Raw genomic sequence first — 15322 nt, forward strand, 5'->3', positions numbered from 1 at the left:
ATAGATTCTCTATTAATAAAAAGAAATCTAAATCATGATTTAGATTTTGGGGGAAAAAATCCACAGAGTTAAGACAGCATATAAATTCTTCGGAAATGAAAAGCGGACGTAGGGGTGGAGGAGTGAAACCCCTGCCAAGTTGCAAGGTCATAAAAGGAGTTGAAATAAAATACAAAGCTATATATAGAACCACATTTTTCATGGTAATATACTTTATGGTTCAAACTGGCAGTAGAGTAGGAGACTTGTGAAAAAATACCACATTAGATTCTTCAAATTAATTCTATGTGTTATTTGGTGATTCTTAATTTAAATTGACCAGAAATGACATAAGAAAAGTTACTACTGTTAAGCCTTATTAGAAAGTTGTTTGTTGAAACACGTTATTTATTTTTAAAATAACTGCTTTTAAGTATTGTACCCACCCAAGACATAATACATACGTTATTAGAAATACTATTGTATTTCTACAATAATTTATGCCCTGAAATATATGCAAATTTGTCAAGAGGAGGGGAGATTTATCTCTGCCCTAACCCAACAGAAAGGATTTTCTGATGAGAAATAAGGTCCTCAGGGATATATGTCATCTACTTAATATAATACGTTTTCATCCCATTGTGGGAGTTTTTTGGGTTAGCAATTAATATCGTAATTATAAAATTGATGTGTCCTTCTATTAAACAGGCTCCCATTGGAAAATGCTTACCTAACCACGTTGAAAAAACTATTGTAATGGGAAATAATAAAATTACATTCCTTTCAAAGAATTTGAAATTGTCAAACCTCGGTTTAGCTAATCGGGGATTACTTCTTTCCTGACCTGTACCAGCCACTGAGAAATGGCACTTCTCCAGTGAATGCTGCCAAACCTGAAATAAATCCATGAGCAAAAGGTTCCGCCAGTTTTGAAATCATAATTTTTTTATGAATCAAAGAACATACCTAATGTTTCCAAGCTCTTTTTTTCAATATTTATTCCTTCCTTTGTCTTCTGACATTGTTAAGAATGAAGTGTCATTCTGATATAAATTACTAATTTCATTTGTCAGAAACAATAGGTTAAGTGAAGCCAAAATGCCCCAAGATAGGGAACAGTATGCAATGCTCTACCTTAGATGCAAACTTAAGCCATTTTCCTTTTGGTAAAAAACAAGTCTACATACACCCACCCTCACCCCACTCACTCTACCTCATTCCCAGAAAGGCAACAAAATTTAAAGGTCTTACTTCACAGATAAAACAATTATCAAGGCAAGATAAGAAGGGCTAGGTGATGTTCGCAAAGTATTACGAGAGATTGCTTCCAAAGAGTACGTCTAGGTAATTAAATTAACTTAAATAGAATATTATGGAAATATCACCTGGGAAATTACTCACTACAAAGGATTTAATAATAGAATATATTAGGAATTCGAAGCAGATAATCCTCCCCAGTAGCAAACCAATGGGCAAGTTTAGGTATCAAAGACTGTGTCCCTGTATGGTTTGTTTGATTGTTGTTATTCTGATAATGTCAGGAGAAAATCTTTCAAAAACGACAGATTCTACAAGTAACAGTAGAATGTCATATTAAAGGACCATCTGCATAACTGTAAACTACAGAAAGAACCAGTAATCTTTTCTATTGTTTTCCCATTGTTTGGATGACAGCACATCTCCCCATGGTAGGTTAGGTTTGGGACAGCTAAGGACCTGTCTTAAGCCAACTCAGTCACTGCCAAACTTTCTTCCTTATTATTTCTTGGTTGGAAAATCACACCCCTAACTTCAGAATAAAATTAATGCCCAAAATTATGATGCAAAATTACTCATAAATCTATGTTATGTGTTAGGGGAGGAAAGAGATTTTTTAAATTATCAAAATTCTGCCCCTTAATACTATGTTCTCAACAAAAGGAATCAGAGATGGGTGACTCCAGGACGGGCAGGGAAAGTACAAGGTGAGACTTGGGACATCTTGTTATGCCAGAAAACAAACAAAAAAATGCCTGAAAAGAAGATGACAGTATGCCATGAGGATGCAAGAGCCAGCTTGAAAGCATCAAAAGCACTATTCATAAAGGGGGACATCGATAAATTAGACTTCATCAAAATCAGAAACTTCCGCTCTTTGAAAAACATTGTTGAGAAGAAAATGAAAAGACAGGTCACAGACTGAGAAGATATTTGCAAAATACATATCTGATTTAAAAAAAAAGCTTTTATCCAGGGTATATAAGAAACTCTCAAACCTTAATCCTACTCAAACAATCCTATTACAAAATGAACAAAGATTCTGAAGAGATGCCTCCTCAGAAAGAATACATAGATGGCAGCGAGCAGGCATATGAAATAATGCTTACTGATCAGTAGGAAAATGCAAATTGAAATTGCATATATGGTCAGTTGATTTTTCAACCAAACTGCAAAGGCAATTTAATGGAGAATCTTTACAACAAATGATGTTGGAATAACTGTATGTCCATAGGCAAAACAAACAAACAAACAAACAAACAAAAACGCTTTGACTTCCACAATAGACCAAAGCACAAAATCTAAAACAATTAAACTTCCAGAAGAAAACATAAAAGAGATCTTTGTGACCTGGGGTTAGGCAAAGAGTTCTTAGATACACCATGCAAACCACAATGAGATACCACTACACGCGCATAAAAGTAGTTAAAATTAGAAAGACAGATCATACAAAGTATTGACAAGGATGCAGAGTAACTAGAACTCTCACATACTGCTGGTGGGCATGTACAATGGTACTGTCACTTAGGAAAACAGTTTGGCTTGTAAAGTTAGGCACACATATACCATTACAGCCCAGCAATCTGATTCCGAGTCATTTACTCAAGAGAAATGGAAACTCAATGTTCACACAAAACTTTTAGGCAAATGCTTATGGTAGCTCTATCCACAATCACTAGAAACAGAAAAGAAAGGAAAACAAACATCCTGTAACTAGGATATATAATGTGGTACATGCCTACAATGGTATATTACTCAGCAAGAAAAGAAAACAAGGTATTATATGCAACAACATGGATGAATCTCAAATGCATTATGCCAAGTGAAAGAAGCCAGACTCCAAAGGCTACATTAGATACAGAAAGCAGATTAATGGTTCCCCAAGAATGGGAAGGTTGAGGGGTAACAGGGAGTGACTACTAATGGGTATGGGGTTTCTTTTTGGAGTAATGAAAATGCTCTAAAATTGATTATGATGATGGTAGCACAACTTTGTGAATATTCTAAAAACCATTGAATTGTACACTTTAAATGGATAAATTGCATGGTGTGTAAATTTTCTCAATACAGCTTTTTTTTTAAAGGTTATATATTGTATGATTCCATGTATATGACATTCTACAAAAGGCAAAAATCCACAGGCACCGAAAACAGATCACTGGTTGCCAGGGGCTGGGGTGGGTGGAAGATTTGACTACAAAGGGCTTGAGGGAACTTCTTGGTGGGTGATGGGACTCTTGTGTATCTTGATTGTGGTAGAGGTTACACAACTGAATGTGTTTGTCAAAACTCATGCAACAGTTAACCTACCAAGATGAATTTAACTGCAAGTAAATAATACCTCAATAAATTTGACATTAAAAATTTAAAAACAGGGCTTCCCTGGTGGCGCAGTGGTTGAGAGTCCGCCTGCCGTTGCGGGGACACGGGTTCGTGCCCCGGTCTGGGAAGATCCCACATGCCGTGGAGCGGCTAGGCCCGTGAGCCATGGCCGCTGAGCCTGCGCGTCCGGAGCCTGTGCTCCGCAACGGGAGAGGCCACAACAGTGAGAGGCCCGCCTACCGCAAAAAAAAAAAAAAAAAAATTAAAAAACAACTATATCTCCTATCAGAAAAACAGTCATTAGCTTTATGGATTTTAGTTTTGTTACCAAGTCCAAGCTCGCTCTGCTCACTGCATGACAGGCCAATAAATCGGGGGATGAGGTGTTGAGGCAGGGATACGACGTTATTCAGAAAGCGGGCAGACCGAGATCATGGACTAGGTTCCCCCCAAAACCATCTTGTCGGGGGTCTGGATGCCAGTTTCTTTTATAGAATCAGAGAGGGAAGCAAAGTAAAAAGGCAGAATAGAGAGAGAGAGTCAGGGAGGGAGTAAAGTAAAAAGGGTCATCAATCTTGCAAAACATCTGGAATGGCCAGCCTCCAGGAGGGGATATGTTAATTTCTTCTTTCTTGCAGCCATTCACAGGTGGGCAGGGTTCCCTGAGGCAGGCCATTATGTATGATTATAATAACAAAAGCAACGAAAAGCAAAGGCTAAAGTCAAAGAAACAGATCCAACATGGAGTCAAAATTGGCTCTTCCCTGCTACAGTTTCTATATTGGAGAGATAGTATAATTCACCTTCCCCCAGATACCATATTATCAGTGGTCTGTCACAAACAAAACATGTATGAATATACGGTTTGTCATTACATTTTTAAACCTAAGTGGTTGTATTCCATTTTTTAAACACTTTTTTAAAATAAATACAAGGGGTAATACAGTAATATGCAATGCCAGTCACAACTGCAAAACCTGATTCTATTTATTAGTTTTATAAATAAGATAAATTCAGTTTACATGTGCTTTTTATATTAAAAATGGACTTTAGATTCTTGAGAAGCATAGACAAAGGGAAATTTAACTGCTTATTTAAGAGCAATGTTCCAAAATTGAATTATTTCATTTTTGGATATTTTCTTTTACTTTTTTTTTTTTTTTTTTTTTTTTTTTTGCTGTATGCAGGCCTCTCACTGTTGTGGCCTCTCCTGTTGCGAAGCACAGGCTCCAGACGTGCAGGCTCAGCGGCCATGGCTCACGGGCCCAGCCGCTCCGCGGCATATGGGATCCTCCCAGACCGGGGCACGAACCCGTGTCCCCTGCATCGGCAGGCGGACTCTCAACCACTGCGCCACCAGGGAAACCCCCTCTGCTAAACTTCTTGACTGCATATTGGCTCCAGCTTTAAGCCTGAGGTCTTAGTTTGGCAAACGGGACCAGCCCTTCACCAACTGGCCCAAGGTGAGCATACTAGCCTCCTCTCTTGCCATCCTTCCCCCTTCCTCTGCTTTCCTAACCCTCTGTGCTGGAGCCAGCCTGTGTCCACGTCCCTGTTGCTGCCTCTGACCAAAGGCCTTTCCCACTTTTCTGCCTGGTAAATTGACTCAGCCCTTCAGGGCCCAGAGGGCCCACTTCACGGAAGCTTCGCCTGCCTCTTCCCGTCTCCCAGCACTAACTCACTGCTCCTTCTTTATGCTCTCAGCATACTTTGGGATGCCAGGATTGCAGCCCTTACCATCCTGCATTAGGACCTGTTTGCCAACCTCTCTCTAAAGCCTTAATTAATCAAGATGTGGTCCGTGGACCAGCAGCATTGACACCTCTGGGGGTTCTCAGGTGCTCCCCAAACCCACAGCACCAGGACAGACATTGCTAACAAGATCTCCTTGACTTTGGTACACGTTAGCCTTTCGAGAAGAACTTCTCTCAGAGTCTGTGAACTTCAGGATAGCAATGGTGTAGTTCTATTATTCTCCGAACTTAGCACAGGGCCCAGTACTGAGTGAATACTCTGTAAATGTTTGTTGAATCAAAGTTCATATGTGATCTCATTTGATTCTTTTTTAAATAAATTTATTTATTTTATTTATTTACTTTTGGCTGCTTTGGTTCTTTGTTGCCGCATGATGGCTTTCTCTAGTTGCGGCGAGCGGTGGCCACTCTTCGTTGCAGTGCACGGGCTTCTCACTGCGGTGGCTTCTCTTGTTGCAGAGCATGGGCTCTAGGCACACGGGCTTCAGCAGCTGTGGCACGCGGGCTCAGTAGTTGCAGCTCATGGGCTCTAGAGCGCAGGCTCAGTAGTTGCGGGGCACAGGCCTAGTTGCTCCACGGCATGTGGGATCTTCCCGGACCAGGGCTCAAACCCATGTCCCCTGCATTGGCAGGCGGATTCCTAACCACTGTGCCACCAGGGAAGCCCCTCATTTGATTCTTATAACAACTTTCTAAGATAGGAATTACACTCTCTATGTTCCAGGCGAGAAAACTGACGTTAGGGACTTTAAGAAAATTTCCTAAAACACACGGCCAGCTGATTAGCAGGATGAGGTCCAAATCTTCTAATTCTGTATTCTTTTCATTTCCCTATTCTATATCCCACGCATTATAAATAAGAACGAATATTTATCCAGTAATTCACAAGATACTTATTTTAGCATTAGAATTTTGCCAAGGTCGGGTTAGCAGACACCTTGCTTTCACGTTCACGCACCCGTTAACTCCTTCCTTGTATCTTCAGCTTCAGAAGATCTTTCCTGGTAGGTTCCGGTCATTTTCATCAATGGTTGTTCTATCGGTAGTTGTAATTTTGGTGCGCCCGTGAGAGGAGGTGAGCTCGGGGTCATTCTACTCCTCCATCTCGGCTGAGCTCGCACTCATTCACTCCTTTATGGAGTAAAATCTTGCTGAGCACCCACCACGTGCCATGCATTGTACTCAGAATCAAAGACATAGAGTCTTGCCAAATCTATTCCTGCCCTCATGGGGACACCACCAAATAAAGAGCAGCCTTCACCCAGTGTGAGAGGTGCCATGCTGGGAGTCCAGGGTGTGATAGAAACATGGAGAGACCTAGGATTCAGGCACAGAGTCAGGCTCTCTATGAAAATGAAAATCACATGTTAGAACTTAGTTTATTTCATTTATCTCTGCATTTTCTAAGACCACACCTGTGAGTGTGTGCACGTTGTGTGTACACAATGTGCCTACAATAAAGAGGGAAATACGAGGACAGGCACTTAAAACAACCTATAGCACACGCTGCCAAACAAACTCTGGTAAGGTAGGAAAGAGAAAAAGACCCACCAGGGTGCCATATGGTTTTCAATGCATCCAAGATTTACACACTCTTCCTATTATCATTAATGGCTGTTATGAACATAATTTGTCCCCAAGCACCAAGGGGAGAATAAATTCCTCACCAAGGGAAGAAACAGAGGGTATTCAAAGAAAAAATACTTTATGCAGAAAGCTGATGACAGCTAGCTGGTAATGAATGCAGGAGGAGTAATAATAATTTTTTAAATTCCTCATTAAATGAGTCGTAAAGGTCACAGGGCAATACTAGAAACACACACACACACACACACACTCTCACACACATGGCATCTCTGAATTATCCAACAAAGCAACGATAACAAAAATTGCTTTTTTTAAATGCAGGGCTAAATAAATTAAAAATAAAAAAAGACAATAAAAAGGAAGTGTAATTTCCAATAAGTTGAAATTACAAAGGCCACATAAAAAGCAAAAAAAAGTAGAAGGATGGAGCAAATAAGAAAACCCCTTCTCTGCTAGTCCATTCTCCCTGAAGTCACTAAATCTGCTGAGGACAGAAACAAAATATAGGGCGATATCTTTGTGCAGAGGCAAACAGCAAACACGCTCCTAAGGGACCAGAATAAATGAGTCCGGTGGGTTGTGAAGTGACTTATACAGTTCAATATGGGTGTTAGAGAATGAGACAAGGGACCAGAAGTATTCATCGATGGTAAAAGCATACAAGTCCAGAGGAATTCTGGAAAGCAGCATGGTTGCATATTTTCATGGCTTCTTCGCTAATAAGAATCAAACAGACAGGCCAAGGGGAGGTACGGGACTTGGAATGTCATTTCTACTTTCCTGGGAGCAGCATTTCTCAAGGTGATTGGAGGCTTTTGCTCATCAGATCTTGATCAATCCATTGCCATGTCTCTGTATGTTATTATTCCTACCAGGGTAACAGATTACAGTGATGATTTCAGATCAGAAACTCTAACCGCGAACTCATGGGATTGGAAACAAAATTAAGACTCAAGAATGGCATGTTCCTTTACTTGTCAGAGCCTGTGCCTCCTCTCCTGTAAAACGAGGCTAATGGCCACTCTCCCCTAGGAATGTCAAGTAAGAGGACAGACACTCATTGTGTAGTCCCCAGAGGCAACCAAAATTGTGTCATATGTATGTAAGTCTCATAATACCATGCAGGACCATGGTGAGCTCTCAGTAAACATGGGCTATTATTATCACTGCCTTGGAAGGCTTCCTGCCCTTGGAAGTCATTAAATCCAGGAAATTCTGAGCTGTTTTCCTCTGGGGAGTTTTTTTTTTTGTTTTTTTTTTTTTAAAGAAATACAGCACAGGTTTACCAAATCAGCAGGTAAATTGCCAAGGCTAAGGATAAACTCTATTTAGTATACTCTGAATATAGTACCTAGCACACCATTATAAATACACAGTGCTTAATGTAGCTACGTGTAGTTAACTACATAAAAATGGTAAAGTCTACTGCCAGGATTAAATGAGGTGACCTCTTTGGATTCCCTCCAAATGGAGGCAGTTAAGGAAAATGTGAACATTAAATACCTACCTACCTATCTATCTATCTCTATCTATCTATCCCTAATCCATCCAGACTATGTCATCCAGACTGGGCCAGAGCAACTTGTATCTGTGCATCCTCCTATTTCTAAACTGCAGGAAGTGACCCATGCAGTACAAACTCAAGAACAGTAAATAATGATCCTCCATTCTGCTTGTACTACGTCACCTGTAACCACGCCACCTAGAGGTGAACACTGTATCAAAAAGAATTACTATGGCCCCAAAAGAGACTCCCATAAAACTGCACTGTGATATCACATTATTTCAGTTGCCTTTGGGAAATATACAAGTCGAAACATCTAACCATGGGAAAATGAATTGAGTTTGGACCTTAGGAAACAGAAATGCTGATGAAAGAATTTTTGCTTATTTAAATATAAAGGCTTTGTGCATAAAGGGTTAAGAATACCACTTCTATATTCTGCCAGCGGACAATTCCCATCTGGAAATTGGAACAGTATGTTAACCCTCATGCAACAAAATGAGAAAAATGCTGATGGGGGCAAGGTTCTATAAACCTGTCTACATATCGTAGTATATCTTGATATTGTATAGCTAGCATCCCTCAATAATAAGCAAAATAAGAAAGACAAATACCGTATGCTAACACATATATATGGAATTAAAAAAAAAAATGTCATGAAGAACCTAGGGGTAAAACGGGAATAAAGACACAGACCTACTTGAGAATGGACTTGAGGATATGGGGAGGGGGAAGTGTAAGCTGTGACAAAGCGAAAGAGAGGCATGGACATGTATACACTACCAAACGTGAGGTAGATAGATAGTGGGAAGCAGCCACAGAGCACGGGGAGATCAGCTCGGTGCTTTGTGACCGCCTGGAGGGGTGGGATGGGGAGGGTGGGAGGGAGGGAGATGCATGAGGGAAGGGATGTGGGAACGGATGTATATGTATGACTGATTCACTTTGTTATAAAGCAGAAACTAATAAAAAAAATTTTTTTTAATAATAATAATAAGCAAAATAAATACAAAGGGCAACAAATTAAAGACTGTTTTCTCACACTGGGTGAATAGCAATCCCAAGGCATAAACATTCTTCCACATTCCAAAGTCCCGAGAACACCCCTAAGACCAGAATGATCGATACTGTTTAAAGATACCATTGGCTTAAAATAAAAACTAAACAGTCCTGAAATAAGCTTGCCGTCAAGCGCATCCCATATCCAGAGGGAAGATGAACCCAGGGAGAAAAAACAGAGGGCAGAGCCGTCAAATCGAGTTATAATACATCCCATCACAGGGTGATAAAAGTCTTCTTTTAAGGACACAATTCCAATCCAGTTTAAGTCAGAGAGTATCATTTCTAAACACTATAGTAAAAAAGAAAGTTTTTTTTTTTTTAATTTTCATTTTGAGTTCAAGTTTACTGCAAATTACATGTGACAATACAGTTCTTAAATAGTGCAAGTGAAGCTCCAACTGTAATTTCGGTGTCGTGGTTTTTATAGTTATGTAGTTGTTAAAATAAGCTAGAATGCTGGCAGAGACAACAGAAAACAATGAGGAAGAAATGGCCAAGGAAACAGAGCAGGAAAGTGATGGGCAGTTGGAAAGGAATTTTGATGGGAATGGTGAGGTTTATTCAGTCTGGATTAATTGGGTTATTTCCGAATGAAAACTGATTATTATAAAAGAATCGTCTGCATAATCTAGTAAAAATCTGTAAATTTTTGGCAGGGTCGACATGAAAGTAGGAGGCTGACAAGCCCTTCTTTGAAAATCTGATTACTCTTTGCATGAGAATTATCACTGTGAAGTGTGCAAATTCCAGGCCTGTTGACTCACTGTCTCGGCCACCTACACTGGGACTCCCAGCCCAAAGGGGCTCCAGCCCACTGTCTGTGGGGATTCCAGAACCAACCCAGCTCACAGAGTCATGTGGAGAATAACAGATGTGATGAGAAAGCTGACTGCCAAATAAAAAAGAGCCCAATCAACAGAAAAGCCACAAGGCCATTTTGTTTATATTTTAACTTGATTTTTAAACTATTACACCCAAAAATATATCTGAAACACATAAACAAATGCAGACAGGGCTTCTGAGAACATGAGAAACTGTAAATACTTTTTAGAGCAAGGTGTCTCTCAAGTTCAAATGTCAAGGCATGATTTTCTCCTGTTGGAAAGACTAGAAAAAAGGAGGAGGAAGTCTTCACAGGGAACCACTCACCACCTCTTTAAGAAGGTGGAAACTGTATTTAGCCAGAGAGGAACAAAGGAGCATCTGACCACTGATAGTCTAGTACCTCCTTTTCGCGATATGAAGGCAACTTATTTTCCTACTTGCTATACTTTAAGCATCATTTTGAGATAATACATCCTTAGAAAGCAGAAATGGTATCTCCATGACTCTCAATACAGGCATACCTGGTTTTAATCGCATTTTTCTTAGAAATTGAAGGTTGGTGGCAACCCTGAGTCAAGCAAGTCTACGGGCTCCATTTTTCCAACAGCATTTGCTCACTACATGTCTGTGTGTCACTTTTTGGCAATTCTTGCACTATCTTAAACTTTTCCATCATTATTATATTCGTTTTGGTGATCTGTGATCAGTGATCTTTTATTTATTTATTTATTTATTTTACATCTTTATTGGAGTATAATTGCTTTACAGTGGTGTGTTAGTTTCTGCTGTATAACAAAGTGAATCAGCTATACATATACATGTATCCCCATATCTCCTCCCTCTTGCGTCTCCCTCCCACCCTCCCTATCCCACCCCTCCAGATGGACACAAAACACTGAGCTGTGATCAGTGATCTTTGATGTTGCTATCGTAACTGTACTGGGGTACCATGAACCACACCCATATAAGACAGCAAACTTAATTGACAAATGTTGTGTGTGTTCTGACTACTCCACCAGCAGGCCATTGCCCCATTGTGAATGCAAAGGAAAAGTGTGAAGAAAATTAGAAGTGCTACTCCAGTGAACACACGGACGATAAAGTGAAACAGCCTACAGCTGATATGGAGGAAGTTTTAGTGGTCTGAATAGAAGACCAAACCACAACATCCCCTTAAGCCAAAGCCTAATCAAAGCCAAAGCAAGACTAACTCTCTTCAGTTCTGTGAAGGCTGAGAGAGGTAAGGAAGCTGCAGAAGAAAAGTTTGAAGCTAGCAGAGTTTGGTTCATGAGGTTTAAGGAAAGAAGCCGTCCCCATGACACAAAAGTACAAGGTGTAAGTGCTGATGTAGAAGCTGCAGTAAGTTATCCAGATCTAGCTAAGATCACTAATGAAGGTGGCTACACTAAACAGGTTTTCAGTATAGGCAAAACAGCCTTATATTGGAAGAAGATGCCATCTAGGACTTTCATAGGTAGAGAGGAGAAGTCATTGTCTGGCTTCCAAGCTTCAAAGGACAGGCTAATAAGTCTCCTCTTAGGGGCTAATGCAGCTGGTGACTTTAGGTGGAAGCTAGTGCTCTTTTATCCTCTGAAAATCCTACAGCCCTTAAGAATTAGGCTAAATCTACTCTGCTTGTGCTCTCTAAACAGAACAACAGAGCCTAGATGACAGCACATCTGTTTATAACATGGTTTACTGAATATTTTCAGCCCATTGTTGAGATCTGCTACTCAGAGAAAAAGATCCCTTTCAAAATATGACTGTTCACTGACAATGTACCTGGGCACCCAAGGGCTCTGATGGAGATGAACATGGAGATTCATGTTTATTTTCATGCCTGCTAACAAAACATCCATTCTGTAGCCCATGGATCAAGTGGTAATTTTGACTTTCAAGTCTCATTATTTAAGAAATATATTTCATAAGGCTATAGCTGCCATAAATAGTGATTCCTTTCGTGGATTTGGGCAAAGTAAATGGAAAACCTTCTGGAAAGGATTCACCATTCTAGATACCATTAGGAACATCCATGATTCAGGGGAATAGGTCAAAATATCAATATGAACAGGAGTTTGGAGGAAGTCGATTCCAACCCTCATAGATGACTTTGAGGGATCAAGACTTCAGTGGAGGAAGCAACTGCAGATGTGGTGGAAAAGCAAGAGAAGTAGAATTAGAAGTGTAGCCCTAAGATGTGACTGAATTGCTGCAATCTCATGATAAAACCTGATAACAGATGAGGAGTTGCTTCTTATGGATGAGCAAGGAAAGTGATCTCTTGAGATGGAATCTATTCCTGGTGAAGATGCTGTGAAGATTGTTGAAATGACAACAAAGGATTCAGAATATTACATAAACTTAGTTGATAAAGCAGTAGCAGGGTTTGAGAGGATTGACTTCCATCTTGAAAGAAGTTCTATGGGCAAATACTATCAGATGGTATTACATGCCACAGAGACATCATTCATGAAAGGAAGAGTCAATTGATGCAGCAAACTTCATTGTCTTATTTTAACAAATTGCTGCAGTAATAAGAGTGCTTCATTCATAAAACTTTTCTCTCACCCTTTCCACTATGGCAAGAACTATAAAAAATAGCCTTAGTTACTTAGTTGAGAGGGGTTTTTGTTTATTTGGCTACTGTTAAACACCATAAAAGCCAAGAAATTTCATACATGAAACCAGAGCTGGGGAGAGAAAACTCCTGGGCATCCATTTATTTCTTTAAATGGGTGGCATGTATTTTCATAGTTTCTGTAGCAGAGAATGGGAAATACTGCCTCTTATGAAATGTTGAAAGAAAACAATATGAAGCTGAAATAGACTGTCCAAGAGCCCAGAATAGGATATATAACATAAACTTAGGCAAGAAAAACACCCTTTTGTGGTGCATGAACATTGGGTGAGCTGGCATGGTGCTTTAGAAAACAGTTGCTCAAGCTACTCAGGACAATGACCTGCTCAGTTCTGAATATGTCACTTCTACCTATCGGTTTCAAGTCAGCCTAGAAAAATGCACAAAACAGTGTAAATAGGGCAAGGCACCGTACATATCTGCCTATATGAATACAAATATCTAACTCAAATCAGATCATTTTCAAAAGTTGCGTTTCTCAGCTTTCTCTCAATTCTGTAAACAGAATCTTTTATCCTAGAAATTAAATTTGGAAAACACTAGGAAATGGTTTTCATATTCTGCATTTCACTTTCCCTCTGCATGATGCTGAAGTCAAAGCTCCTTCCTACCCATCTCAGAAGCTCCAGACTCCGGCTCCCCTGCAGCCACTGCCACTGCTTGCCCTGTCCAGTTAAAGCGGAGCCGACACAGCCTTCAGGGAAGGACTCTTGCTTTGCCGCCCAGCAGCAGACCAGAATCTGAGTTGATTTTATTCAGCGACCTCCATTCTGGAGATCAGGGAATGACAGAGGATTCAACACACCGAGAGGGTTTTCTGGTGAGCCCTCACCCATTCTCTTCAGTCACCCTTCCGCAATCTGAGGAGTTAACCATTTTCACTGGTGCTTGAAACCATTTTCCATATTGGTTTTCATTACTGCCTGAAAATCAAAAACCCCAGTATAGCAAGATATGTCTGCCTTGCTCACCAATATACCTTCAGTCCTTAGCTCAGTGCCTGGTACACAGTAAATACAAATAAATATTGTTGGATGAATGGATGGATGGATGAAAATTCCAAACATCAGAATCATGCTTGATTTTTTTTTAACATCTTTACTGGAGCATAATTGCTTTACAATGGTGTGTTAGTTTCTGCTTTATAACAAAGTGAATCAGCTATACGTATACATATATCCTCATATCCCCTCCCTCTTGCGTCTTCCTCTCACTCTCCCTATCCCACCCCTCTAGGTGGTCACAAAGCACCGAGCTGATCTCCCTGTGCAATGCAGCTGCTTCCCACTAGCTATCTGTTTTACGTTTGGTAGTGTATATATGTCCATGCCACTCTCTCACTTCATCCCAGCATACCCTTCCCCTTCCCCGTGTCCTCAAGTCCATTCTCTACGTCTGTGTCTTTATACCTGTCCTGCCCCTAGGTTCTTAAACTATGTTATGTTTATCCATACATGTATTTGCAAACATATCTGAGTAATTGTTAAACATGGTGATTTAGGAGTTTATAAATATAGGGACTAACTAGCAATGAAGTGACGACCAGGATATGAGCAAACATAAATTATCTAGTTGGCCAGATCTTGGAACCTTTCGAACTACTCATTTTCAAAAGGGAAAAAAAAACTTTAGTTTTTGGAATCATAGATCAATCATTTTATATTGAGAACCTGAAAAAATGCAGATTTAATTATTAGCCGTATAGTCTAAAAGATTTACTCAAGAGAAAGATTACCAGAAAGCAGTGCTATATCACTAAAAATAAACTGTATTTAATTCACCTCATCTTTAGTTTTCTGTTTATTTGTTTGTTTTTGTGGCCACCCTGAGCGGCATGCGGGATCTTAGTTCCCAGACTAGAGATCAAAGCTGTGCCCCCTGCAGTGGAAGCGCGGAGTCTTAACCACTGGACCCACAGGGAAGTCCCTCCAGCACCTTTAGTTTTGATAAATCAAGGATGTGTCTTGATTTTTGCAAGATATTTGACAATGTTAATGTTCTTTATCGTCAAAATGAAAAAATGTAGATTGGATGGCAGGATGGTAAGGTGGATTCAAAACTGATGGAAAAATTATCACTGAAGAGTGTTATTAATAAATTCGTATCTTAATCCTTGTCTGTACAGAAGGTCCAACTAGAAACAACAGAAATCAGAGGAAAGCGCAAGCTTAAATAATGAAATAATGAAAATACTAACAATTCGAAAGGTTGTAAAATGGATAAATCACCTTCCAGAAGTCTTAAGCACCTATTCAAGCACAGGGTGGCTCTGACTATCTAGATAGGATGTTGTAGAATGGTGAGAGATAAATAAACTCTTGTGTACTTTTCATTTTAAAATTTTATAAGTCTGCAAAGTATCTATATAGAAGGAGACTGATGATGTACAATGAA

The 15322-nt window shown here is 39.8% G+C and overlaps 1 protein-coding gene across 1 annotated transcript in view; it reads right to left on the reverse strand.

Moving 5' to 3' along the window:
• LHFPL6 (LHFPL tetraspan subfamily member 6) overlaps positions 1–15322 on the reverse strand; it is a 207975-nt gene that overhangs the window by 164242 nt on the left and 28411 nt on the right. The window lies entirely within an intron of this gene.

Source organism: Mesoplodon bidens (genome assembly GCF_964165515.1).
Source record: "Mesoplodon bidens genome assembly, chromosome: 17".
Classification (NCBI taxonomy): Eukaryota; Metazoa; Chordata; class Mammalia; order Artiodactyla; family Ziphiidae; genus Mesoplodon; species Mesoplodon bidens.